The 13,998-nt window shown below is 32.2% G+C and overlaps 1 protein-coding gene and 1 non-coding gene across 2 annotated transcripts in view; both read left to right on the top strand.

The window, feature by feature from the left end:
• Bcat (Branched chain amino acid transaminase) overlaps positions 1-13,998 on the top strand; it is a 35,182-nt gene that overhangs the window by 7,611 nt on the left and 13,573 nt on the right. The window lies entirely within an intron of this gene.
• Positions 8,095-8,234, top strand: LOC137251534 (U4 spliceosomal RNA). Its single transcript, XR_010953279.1, has one exon. It is a non-coding gene; the product is annotated as a U4 spliceosomal RNA (small nuclear RNA).

The following is a 13,998-nucleotide window of genomic DNA, read 5'->3' as shown; positions in this document are numbered from 1 at the left end:
AAATTTTCAAATTGTGAGTTTGAATCGAGCTCAAGGCCTAGCAGTGATTATTTTATCACTATTATTGTTATGATATATTTTTTCGTAATTGAAAAAATTTTAAATTAGAATAGAAGAAAGAAAAAATTTAGACAACTGCCAAAGCTCGTTGTATAGATCCATTTCGGGAACTGCTAAATTCCCCTTCATCGGCAGCGTTTAGCCGCTGCTATAAGCATTCAGCTATCACAGCGGTTTTTTATTTGCCTTCATTATTTCTACTTCTATTCGTCATTAACAAGTCCAATTTTCACAACTATTTTGTAACAGAAGTCGCAGTGCTGTGATTATCAATTGGCAAGAAACGAAGTTGTCTAAATTTTTTATTTCTTCTATTCTAATTTAAAAAATTTTTTTTTAATTTTTTCATGATAAAATAATCATTGTTAGGCCTTGAGCTCGATTCATACTCACGATCTTACAAATCAGTAGGCCGATATAACAACAAAAATTGTTTTTTTTCAAATTTTTATCAAGAGTCTCAATCATCAGTCCACACGTCAAATTTCAACATTCTAGGTGTATTATTTACTAAATAATTAGGTTTTTTGTGTTTTCGAAAATGTTATATATATATAAAAAGTGGGCGTGGTTATCATCCGATTTCGCTCATTTTCAATAGCAATCTGTTCTGGGTCCAGATAAACTCGTGTGACAAATTTGGTGAAGATATCTCAATATTTACCCAAGGTATCGTTGTATATGGAAGTCTATATCTACCTCGATTCCTTTATACCTGTACAAACAACCGTTATCCAATCAAAGTTAATATACTATGTGTGCAAAACTAACATAAAGCCGGTCCAAAAGGAAAGAACAATAAACGGTACCTGGGATAAATCCAAAGATAAAAGTTAATGGGAGGGCAAACCTACTTTGATCTAAAGATTTAAGATAAAGTATCAACTATAAGAAGGAACCGCGTCCGAGAAGCGAGTAGAATGCGAAGCAGTTTTAAAAAATATTTTTCGAACACACTATTCTGAATTGGTGACGACAGAAGAAGGTTGCATAAATTAGATGGGAACGTACAAAGTTCTTCCAATTCTAGCACAAATCCTCAAATGAAAGGTGTTAATGAGTATTTAAAAAGGAGTGAGCCTTAGTTCTATAGGTGGACGCCTTTTCGAGATATCGCCATAAATGTGGACCAGGGGTGACTCTAGAATGCGTTTGTACGATATGGGTATCAAATGAAAGGTGTTAATGAGTATTTAAAAGGGAATTGGCCTTAGTTCTATAGGTGGACGCCTTTTCGAGATATCGCCATAAAGGTGGACCAGGGGTGATTCTAGAATTTATTTGTACGATATGGGTATCAAATGAAAGGTGTTAATGAGTATTTTAAAAGGGAGTGGGCTTTAGTTTTATATGTGGTTGCCTTTTCGAGATATCGACATAAAGGTGGCCCAGGGGTGACTCTATAACGTGTTTGTACGATATGGGTATCAAAAAGGTACTAATGAGGGTTTCAAAAGGGAGTGGCCCTTAGTTGTATATGTTAAGGTGTTTTCGAGATATCGACCAAACTGTGGACCAGGGTGACCCAGAACATCATCTGTCGGGTACCGCTAATTTATTTATATATGTAATACCACGAACAATTTTCCTGCCAAGATTCCAAAGGCTTTTGATTTCGCCCTGCAGAACTTTTTCATTTTCTTCTACTTAATATGGTAGGTGTGACACCCATTTTACAAAGTTTTTTCCAAAGTTATGTTTTGCGTCAATAAACCAATCCAATTACCATGTTTCATCCCTTTTTTCATATTTGGTATAGAATTATGGCACTTTTTTCATTTTTCGTAATTTTCGATATGGAAAAAGTGGGCGTGGTCATAGTTGGATTACGGCGATTTTGTATACCAAGATAAAGTGAGTTCAGATAAGTACGTGGACTAAGTTTAGTAAAGATATATCGATTTTTGCTCAAGTTATCGTGTTAACGGCCGAGCGGAAGGACAGACCGTCGACTGTGTATAACAACTGGACGTAGCTTCAACCGATTTCGCCCATTTTCACAGAAAGCAGTTATCGTCATAGAATCTATGCCCCTACCAAATTTCACGAGGATTGGTAAATTTTTGTTCGACTTATGGCATTAAAGTATTCTAGACAAATTAAATGCAAAAGGGCGGAGCGACGCCCATTTTGAAATTTTCTTTTATTTTTGTATTTTGTTGGACCATATCATTACTGGAGTTGAATGTTGACATAATTTACTTATATACTGTAAAGATATTAAATTTTTTATTAAAATTTTACTTTAAAAAAAATTTTTTTTTAAAAAGTGGGCGTGTTCGTAATCCGATTTTGTTAATTTTTATGTGGCACGCATATAGTTTTTAGGAGTAACCTTTCTGCCAAATTGCATAATGACATCTTTAACGACTGCCAAATTACAGCTTGCAAAACTTTGAAATTACCTTCTTTTAAAAGTGGGCGGTGCCACGCCCATTGTCCAAAATTGTACTAATTTTCTATTCTGCGTCATAAGGTCAACCCACCTACCAAGTTTCATCGCTTTAGCCGTCTTTGGTAATGAATTATCGCACTTTTTCGTTTTTTCGAAATTTTCGATATCGAAAATGTGGGCATGGTTATGGTCCGATTTCGTTTATTTTAAATAGCGATCTGAGATGTGCGCCCAGAAACCTACATACCAAATTTCATCAAGATACCTTAAAATTTACTCAAGTTATCGTTGGACGGACGGACATGGCTAAATGAATTTCTTTTTTCGCGCAGATCATTTTGATATATAGAAGGCTATATCTATCTCGATTAGTTTATGCCGTTACGGATTACCGTTATGCGAACAAAATTAATATACTCTGTGAGCTCTGCTCAGCTGAGTATAATTAATGAAAGAATAAATAACAAACGTTTCTCAACTCGTACTAAAGTTCAAAAAATAAGGAATTCTGCAAATAATATTTAAAATTTGAATTTTTTAAAACTTGGTTATTTTGTTTATTAGGTTTTGCAAAAATATTAGGGTCGTTGCCTCGGGTATATGTACATACAACATTTAAGCAGATTTATAAATATACCATATTTGCGGACGCCATAAATTACACTGGTTTACGGCCAAAATGCACCAGAGACGCCATTATGAAATTCCTATGTAAAATCACCCCCTGATTAAGAAAATCGAGGTTGTTTTTAATTCTATGGTAACGTTTTTGAGATATTTACGAACAAATGTTAAAAAAAAAAAAAAATTGGTCCACTTAATCATATACATATATCTCATGAACGAATTGAGCAATTCCAAAAAAAATGGAAAAAATCCGTAATGATTGTTCGTTATCTTTGAATCTGCAGGACCTAGCAAAAAAATTGTATTACCTTTTAAAAGCTTCAAACTGTTTTGGAATTGCTCAATTCGTTCTTGAGATATATATGATTAAGTGGACTCATTTATTTTTTTTTTTGAAAAAACCGTTTTCGTAAATATCTCAAAAACTTTACCATAGAATTAAAAATAACTTTGATTTTCGAAATCAGGGGTGATTTTACATAGGAATCTCGTAAGGGCGTCTCTCGTGCAGAAAAAAAAATTGGAATTTGTGATACAGTGTTATTTCAATCTCTATATACATACATATTACTAGTTGTGAGTTTTGTTTGTCTTATTTGAACTGACTGAAGAAATAATATAATAAATTTATCATCTGTATTTAATTAGCGAGACATGCTTATATTAGTTTATACAATTTTCTAATATCAATATAATAAATTTATTTAAATTTCCTGTTTTTTTTTCCACTAAATGCTAGTTTTATAGCTTATTAATATTTTTTTGTTGAGTTGTTTTAATTTCTTACAAAATTTGTGCTCTTATACAAAATAAAAACTTCCCGAGATTAAATTTTTATACCCAGCTGTACTTGTACACAGGGTATTATAACTTTGATTGGATTACGGTTGGTTGTACAGGTATAAAGGAATCGAGATAGATGTAGACTTCCATATATCAAACGCATCAGTATCGAAAAAAAAATTTGATTGAGCCATGTCCGTCCGTCCGCCCGTCTGTCCATCTGTCCGTTACACGATAATTTGAGTAAATATTGACATATCTTCATCAAATTTGGTGCACGAGCTTATTTGGACCCAGAATAGATTTATTTGGAAATGAGCGAAATCGAATCATAACCACGCCCATTTTTTATATATATAACATTTTGGAAAACACAAAAAACCTGATTATTCAGTAAATAATAACCTAGAATGTTGAAATTGAAACTCTTGATAAAAATTAAAAAAAAAAAATTTTAAATGGGCGTGGCACCGCCTAATTGTGATAAAATCAATTTTACAAATATTATTAAACATAAACCAAAAATCGTTAAACCTATTGTAACAAAATTCGGCAGAGAGTTCGCCTTCACTAGAGGGAATGCTTTGAAGAAAAATTAACGAAATCGGTTAAGGACCACGCCCACTTTTATATAAAAGATTTTTAAAAGGGTCGTGGACGAATAAAATAAGCTATATCTTTGCAAAACAGACCTTTATGTCAATGGTATTTCATTTCCCAAGTGGATTTATAGCAATAAATAGGAAAAACTGCAAATTTTTACAAATGAGCGTGGCACCGCCCCTTTTATGACTAAGCAATTTTCTATATTTCGGGAGCCAAAACTCGCAGAAAAATTTACATATCGTGAAAAAATTGGGTACACATATTTTCCTTATAGCAGGATATATTTGCAGTAAAAATGGATAAGAATGGTTAAGGACCATGCCGACTTTTATATAAATGACTTTAAAAAGGGTCGTAGGCAAAAATAAAAAGTTAAATCTTAGCGAAAAAAATCGTTTTGTACCAATCGTATTTTGTGCCATTATAACAAGAAATGGGAAAAAATTCAAACATTCTTACAATGCATTTCCCAACGTTTCTGGAGCCATAACTCGACGAAAAATTTGGTGCACATGTATGCCTTTTAACAGGAAATATTTTCATTAAAAATATTAAAAATATAAATATTACACATACATATAGAAGATTTTGTAAAAGTGCGTAGATATAGGTAATAAGCTATTTCTAGTAAAAGTTGGAAAATTTCGTTAATAACCCTGCCCTTTTTTTTTGTAATAACGCTTTTTATTACAATGGCACTTGTGTGTTTATGTTTATTGTTCTGTTATATCAAACAGTAGGGAAATCCCCATATCTGAAGGAAAACTGCATTATTACCCGCTCAAGGTCATTGGTGTTAGCCTCTGTATCCTTTCGGTTTTTTTTAACGAAAATTAGTTCAGAATAGAACCATATGTATGTGTATTATTGCGAAGCCTTGTAACACTATTAAGCACACAAAACAAACAACAACAGTATTTCAAGTGTACAGCTGGGTATGTGTATGTAATGTTCGGTTTCACCCGAACTTAAAATTCCTTACTTGTTTTATGTAAAATGTATTATTAACAATTAAGCTGATAATAGCTGTGATTTTTTTACATCTATAGACGTTTACGCTTAAACTTTATATGGACTGCTATGCATCAAACTTAATCTACTCTTCTGAAATTGCCGGGCATAAAATTAGTACTACTAAGTTTCAATACGCATTATACTCAGATTCAACTGAAATATGTGTCTGTTACACATCTACACTAATTATATGTATTCTATGTGTGTCCACAATTCATCGCAACTGATTCAGCTAAATGTTATACACTATGGCCATCAGAGGTTGCGTCTCCGCTTTTCGGTGCACCCTGTGCTGTAGCGAGTTATTTAATCACTGCCGCTATATGGGGCTCCTAAGCATTATCTAAGCGAGGATAAGCGTTTTTTTTACACGCAAACGTAAACGTATATGGGTGTAAAAAAACACGGCTAATGTTTTTGACCTTATTTTCACATGAATTTCTTATTTCTACCAATATTTTGGAATATACTTGGAGTGTTCACGTCAGCTCGTTATCAACTGAGGTATCTGCTTAAAAATGGTTTCTTTACAGTTGCTTAAACATAAAAGCACATTAGCAGATAATCTACTAATCAGGATCACGTGAATATTCTAATTGTTTTTTATGTTTACGTGTTTGTTTCCTTAGAGCAGAGGTTTTCGACAGGATTTGAACAAAATATAAATAAATTCCACAGCATACATATAGGCCTTATCAAAGAATTTCAGGTGTAATTAATATACATATGTGAATCAGTGGACAATTTTGTAGAGAAAAATTGGAAAATTTACATACGGCGGTGGGTACTAGCTTTTTGGGAGCTGAGTTTAGAACTCGAAATCATCCACATATCATAATGGTGTTAAGGCGGATGCCTCTATCCACTCAGCCATATGATGCCGCGCGGCACGCTTCGTACTTTGTCTTTAAGTTTTTGCCGTTTTGTTGCTCTTTCTTTTCATACTCACACATTTTGGTACATTTTTATCTAAATTTTGGGAAATACTTTTTGGTGCGTGCAAGAGAAATTGAACTAATTTTTATTTCATTTAGTAATTTTTTTTATTAATGAAATACATATGTATACTGTAGGTTTAACTACTAATATTTTTGCTCACTTATTGCATATAAAAATTTTTCTTTGAAAAAAATTAAATTCGTTTTTATTTTTTAATGAAAAACCATTCAAAAGAAAAATTATTTGAAAGAACTAAGAAAAAATTTGAAAGATACAATTTATTTATTTATTTAGAGTTCTAATAATAAAATAAGTATAACGTACAACAAGTATAAATAAAACAACATTAAATTGATAACATCCCTACACATACATATGAAGAATCGCTTTCCTTTTTTTATATTACATATATATGTACATATGTATGTTAGAATGGGCTTAACTCATTCTTCAAATGTATGATTTTTTAGTCTCACTCTTTCAACCGGTAAACAGTGAAGATGTGACATATAAAGGCCAAAAACTTAGAAATGAAATTTTTAACAGTAATATGACCGTTTCAAGAGCTGAAACTGATTAAACACAAAATTTGATTTGTTTAAGGACTACCCTAATATACACGTGTAGATATGTATGTACCTCCCAAATTTTTTTACACTTCCCCGTTTTGTGCAAATTGTTAACAAGTACTAAAAATTCACTATAAATAAATATAAAATGTATATGTATATGTATGTACATATATATGTATATACATTAGGGTGGAAAGACTTTCAATTTACTTCAGCAGTCAGATTGGTTTAATGGGTACATTTTGTTAACCAAATCGTTTGATAAACGTTTACATACTCTTGTACTCAATCAACATATTCTTTCAGAGAGAAACGACAAAAGCATTTTAAACAAAGCGTGTATGTATACTGAAGGTGCTCTCAGACTCATCAAGTGAAACTTGTGGTTTTTTTTAGAAAGTCACTGAAAGTTACAATTTACAATTTTACATATAAACCGATATTAATACCGAGCCAAAGGTACAAATATCCTTGAAAGCACTCTTCCGTTGTTCACAAGTAATCTTACAGACATTGATAGCAATAAGTACTAAAAATACTTTCACTTGCTAAGTGTTGGTAAAGCTTTAAGTAATATCTAAGCAATGAAATTGAAAGTGCAGCACCCAAATGCAACTAGCACGATGCACTGCACATAAGTACATCCGTGCTTATATAACATACATTGTATGTCTGTTTGTGTATATTGATGCACCCATGCCATACGGGGTTGATTTTGCACATACTTTTCATGGGCTTCCAAGTATCTTTCTGCATTGTTGCAATTGTATAAGGTTGTGTAAAACTAAACAAGTTGTTGGTAGATGGGCATACGTTGGTACGTACGTATTTATGTAAAAGTATGCGTGCATTCATTATTCGGGCATGTCTCTGCATATTGAGACAAAGTAAAATGTTTTAGGTACTCATTTGTGATAATTTTTGTTTTACCCTTCCACCTTTTTTGTTGCTGTTGCTACTGCTGGGGCTGTTTATCGCAAACATAAATATTTGCTATTTTTCATTGCTACACACATTCAATTTTTGTTTTGCATTCAAGTTCTCAAACATTTTATACACAAACGTATTTAAGTAGTTAATATTGTGGTGATGTTATTTAGCTTTGCGCAGAGGCGATATCGTAACCAATGAAGTTCTACTGAGGTGCGATTATTGCTAGTTGAAAACTTTAACCAATACCCCGCCATGGGGACGTGAAATACCGTCCACTACGGCAATTTTTGGAAGCCTGAGAGGGCTAATTAATTAATACATTTAATACAGCGGTTTAACATTTAATAGGTTATTTTTTATTAAATAAAGTCAAATAATTAAAAGAAAAACTTATTATTAAAAATGAATTGATAATATGTTGAAAAAAGTTTAATAAATTTATTTAAAAATTATTAACTTAAATAGAGTAAACAACTGAAAAATTAAGAGGAAAAAATATTTAAAATAAAACTTGAAAACTGTAAAATTTATAAAGAATTTATAAGAATTTATTTGTTATTTAAAAAAATTAAATCTTTGAAATAATATGAAACATTTTTCTTAATGAAATCAAATTTCTTATTTAAAAAAAAACTTGAAGAAAATATGAAAAGGCATTTAAAATCAAACAAAAATATAAACAAGAAAAGATCTTTAAACATATTAGAAAGGTTAACAAAATAACTTTAAAAAAAAAATTGTAAGAGTTAATCGGGGATTGCGTGCCTGTATTGCTTTAAATGTATGAAAACATATATTTGAAGCAATTTTATAATTTATTTAATAATAATTTGGGAAAAATTTAAACAACGTGACATCAGGACGGACAAGGCGACAGCTGTTTCGATTATACCTTTTTTAAATCTCTTCAAAGCCTTTTTCTACCGTTGTTTAAAATTTTCCCAAATTATTAAATAAAAAAAAAAATTGTAAAATAAATCAACACTTAAATAATTAAAACAATTTTTATTCAAAATAACGATCATGCTTAAAAAAAACTCGTAAGTAAAAACAATAAAATGAAAATAAAAACACATATTGAAATGCTAAAAGAGAAAAATTCAAAAAAAAAAAATTGTTAAAACAAATAAACACTTATATCACTGAAAAAAAGAATATTATCAAACTAAAAGTTAAAAACTTTATATTAAATTAAAAAAAAAATTATGTAAATTAAAACATTAAACAAATTTCATTAATATACATATATCAAAATTTCAACAAGTAAAAATATGTATTTATTTAAACACAAAATACTAACAAAAAAATTTAAGTAATAAATACATTAAAAAAAAAAATGTATAAAAGGTCACGTAAACATTTAGTGTCATTTACTGAGGTAAAATATTAAATTAGTAAAAAAAAATTTAGTTATAAAAATTATATAAAACGCAAACTTTCCTCATTTAAGAAAATTATATTGTGTAAAGAAAAAAAATTATTCAATAGTTAGACATAAAAACCAATAAAAATTATGTTAAGTTGAAATTATAAGTAAAAATAAATAAATCCAAAAAATTATTTCAAAAGTTAAAGAATATGGCTTTAAAAATGAAATTATTGCGGCACTGCCATGGGCACCTTTCAATATGCCTAAGGGATTTGAATTAATGGACGTTAGAATCAGTTTTATTCCCCGGAGTGTGAGTTTTTCGATTTCCCCATCCGAGAAAGAACAAAATATGCTTTAGGTCAAGAAATTTTTAAAATATTTTTGAAAATAGTGCATCAAGCCCTCACGTCAGGCAGATGCTGGGGAATTGAATGCCCTAAATTTTAGTGATTGTTTGTTTGTTTGTTTTTGAACACGCTAATATTAGCTTCACTTGTATGTATGCTTGTTTGTAACTCTCTAAGCTAGGCGCGCAAAGGAGAGTTATACCCACATATAGGGAATTAATGACGACTCGCTACAAAATGAGTTGCACTTAATAACGGAGACACGAGCCTCTGTATTACGATGCTATCAACATCAAATATCAAAGTGGATTGTAGATACTAAAACGGCACGATATTTGTGTTTTTTAGTTTTTTTTAACTATATTTATTATTATTTTTTTCAAATGATATCAATGACCGTACCCAGTCGCCAAACAATAAAAAAAAATGCTTACTTAAAATAAGATAGATATTTCATCAGCTTTTACCGGCGACAGACGATCTCCAAAACTAGAAGCATTTGTGTATTTATAGTTATGGTGGTTTTCTGTTTTTTCACACTGAAGGCCTTCAACAAAATTAAATAAGTAATCGGTTTATTTAAATAGCATTTATTTTTTGGTTAATTCAAAATATTAAAATTAAGAATAGATTATTTTCTAAAGACTCAAAATTGCATCAGACTAACATACGTATTTTAATTTAGCTGAAAAGTTGTATTTTTCAAATTAATTCGTGAGAAACATTTGTTTATGACGTTAAGGCAATAAATAATTGAAATAAAAGATAAGATGATGCTGTTTAAATTAATTATTAATAAATATTTGTACATATGAAGCGTTATCTAAGGCTAAACAAAATAATAATAATAAAAGGCCGATATACATATATACGTACATACACTGAAAGAAAATCACTGGTAAAATCAACCAAAATACGGGTCAATTCAACCGAAATTTCTGTCAATTTTTATCCATCGCAACAAGATGTTGAATCAACTGCGCATGAATCGTTGATTCGTAATTGACTGTTTTAGCAGTCAAATGAAGAAAACAAAGTTGCTGCGACAGCTTTGTACGAAAGTACCTATGTTGCGGCATTTGCAAGGCAGATGAGTTTTCACTGAGATCTTTTCATGGCAGAAATACACTCTGAGTGCTTGCCGAACAGTGCCGAGGGGCGACCCCGCTTTAGAAAATTTTCTTCAAATTGAAAAACCTTATTTCTAAAATTTGTATGTTGCTTTGCCCGGGGTGTGAACCCAGGGTCTTCGGTGTGGTAGGCGGAGCACGCTACCATCATACCACGGCGGCCGCCATATACATACGTAAATATGTGCATACATATAGTACACAGCATACATAAGTACAAAGTAGAGAGCGCAGTGAGCGTAAAATTCTCTTTGAAATTTGCTCATGTATTGACTGTTGATCGCCGTTGAAATTACCAGTGAGATCAGTTGTGTTAACAAAAACATCAGTTAGATTGATTAGGAATTTGTCAATTTTACAAAATTTTGTTAACTTAAGAGCGACAATTTCTCTTCTGTTGAAATGACTAAACTAATTTGTTCGCTTGACAAAGAACTCGGTCGAATTAACCATAATTCGACCAATTTCACCGAATCTCCGTTAAGTCAAGAACAACCGAACCGATTTGTTGATTTTACTAGCACCATTTCTTTCAGTGTACCTCAAAAGGGATTTGGGCCGAGCTTCTCTTCCAATTTGCGTCGTGCTCTCATTAATTTTTCGTACAAATTGGCGGAACGGGAACGGCATATACAAGGCAGATGAGTTTTCGCTTGGAAGCTTTTCATGGAAAAAATACACTCGGAGTGTTTGCCAAAACACTGCAGAGTGGCGTCACCGTCTATAAAAATGTTTTTCTAATTGAACAAACTTGTTTCTAAATTTTTGATGTCGCTTTGCGTGTGACTTAACCCCGGACGTTCGGTGTGAAAACCTTTAATACTGTACAGGTTGGTATCTTTTCAAATTGCACTATTTTCGTGCTCAATTCGGAAGTACTCGAAAATTTGTTTTGATATTAAATTTTTTGTCTGTATGTAGCAGCTGAACAAATAAACAAATTGTTTTAAATTTAAATTTCTGCGCTTTAGCAACAAATTTGTTCCAGCGACAAAACATTTTATATTAAACAATTTGTTATCTTCCGCACCTGACATACCAAGGGTCCTGGGTTCAACTCCCGGGCAAAGTAATAACAAAAATTAGGAAAAAAGTTTTTTCAATTAGAAAAAAGTTTTTATTATCGGGATCGCCTTTCGGCAGTGATTTGGTAAGCAGTCCTACAGTATTTCTGTCATGAAAATGTGTACATCATACAACGTTAAAAGCCAAACTTTAATATGCATATTAGCATATGTACAAGTAAATGTTCATAAATATATGTCCATAAATATTATAATATAAAAAAAATGTATGTATATTAAAAAGAATCAATGAATATATGCGCCTACGTAATTGTCCTCTAATAAAATAACACATTTTTTAGGTTATCAATGGGTCAACGTAGTGTTCAAATATGGGAAGTTGGGATGTGGTTGCTAATGAGTTTCATACCGCAAAAATATTAACAGACACATTTATTTAAAAACAAAAACGCCTTATTCTCAAATACAACTCGCATATGAAGGAAGTTAGAAAAAAAAATTTGGATAAAAAAGAGAACTATAAAATAATATATGCAAAATACTCCGTTTTTGAATAAGTCTAAAATATTTAAATTAAATCTTAACCCTTTCGACCCGGTCGGTACAATATATCCCAAAAACTTTAAAGACACCTATTGGTAAGATTTGCTGAAGTATATGCGTGAAAAGAAATTTTTCCCGTTATTTATAATCTTCACTACATTGTGTTGACACTTCTTTGAAATGTAACAGCTACAATAGGTTGTAAACAGTGAAAAAGTGAGCACGTGTTGTGAAATTCTGCAGAAAATTTGATAAATACTACGACCAGAACGGTAAATATTATTAATTCTTTCAATTATCGTAAGTTTATTATATGTTTATGATAAACATTTACAATTCGAGCCTAGAAATAAAGCGATTCGTAATAAAATCAAGGCTATTTCTTTATGGGATTATATGTCCCAGTAGTATTTTAACTCGGGATTATATATCCCTGGAGTTCACAAAATGCTTATAAGTTTACTAAAGTCTTTTTAGAATTTTTATACCTAATAGACACAATGGCCAGCAAGAGAGTTAAATTAACAGACGATGACATCGAAAATCTGCTCTACAATTCCTCAGGGGAATCGGAGCCATTTGAAGATAGTGGCTCTGAGTATCTAGCTTCGGAAGATTACGATGAATCTACCGGGGAAGAGGAGGGTCCACATATGGAAAGTGATGGATATAGTGATGAGGAATCCAGTTGCGATGAAGATATCGGTGCCGATGACGTGGAAGAGAATTTTGCCGTTTCAGTAACACCTGCTACGGAGAATATATGGACAATCGCAGACGGCGGCCGCCCACGAAAAGAAATGCCTCCACAGTACACCCCATCCGTGCTTTGCGATTTGAATCGAGGCTCCACTGAACTGAACACTTTTTTGAAACTATTTCCTCCAAGTCTTCTCATATGGATAAGCCAGTGCACAAATGAAAGGATCAATATCGTCAAGAGAGCTCAAGGTGAATATAAAAAGAAACCTGTAAATATTCATGAAACAGACCAGAATGAAATTTTGACAATGCTAGGAATAATGCTCGTGACTTCCTACAATAGACTACCGAAAATCCCCATGTACTGGTCTAAGAGAAAGTCTGTTGGCAACGCTTTGATTAGGGACAGTATGTCACGAGACCGATACCTGTTGCTCCACTCAAAGTTTTATTGCAACTCTCCAGAAAAGCCAAATGGCTGCTCAAAAAGCTACTATATTGAAGAGGTGGTCAATTGCCTAAAACATACCTTCACTGCGTGTCGCAAGGATAGTTCATTTCAAGCCATCGATGAATCAATGGTCAAGTTCAAAGGACGATCAGCATTGAAGCAATACCTTCCAATGAAACCCATAAAACGTGGAATTAAAATTTGGGAAAGATCTGACTCATCCTCTGGCTATGTATACGACTTCAATATATATTTTGGGAAAGATGAATCACGAAATTTATCCGACAACTCGGCATTGGGCGAGAGGGTAGTTTTAAGTTTGACAAAAACTATAAAGCGAACGAATGTGGCACTTTTCTTCGATAGATTTTTTTCCTCAGTGTACCTCTTCAACAGCATACCATTTCCGGCGGTCGGAACTATTATTTCCAATCGGAAGCAGCTTCCTACGTGTACAGAGAAGTTGAAGAGAGGAGAGAGTTTGTGCTACCAAAATCAA

Source organism: Eurosta solidaginis, chromosome 4, assembly GCF_040869045.1.
Source record: "Eurosta solidaginis isolate ZX-2024a chromosome 4, ASM4086904v1, whole genome shotgun sequence".
Classification (NCBI taxonomy): Eukaryota; Metazoa; Arthropoda; class Insecta; order Diptera; family Tephritidae; genus Eurosta; species Eurosta solidaginis.
The sequence above is the reverse complement of the archived record's forward strand: the minus strand, read 5'-3'. Positions and strand labels throughout refer to the sequence as shown.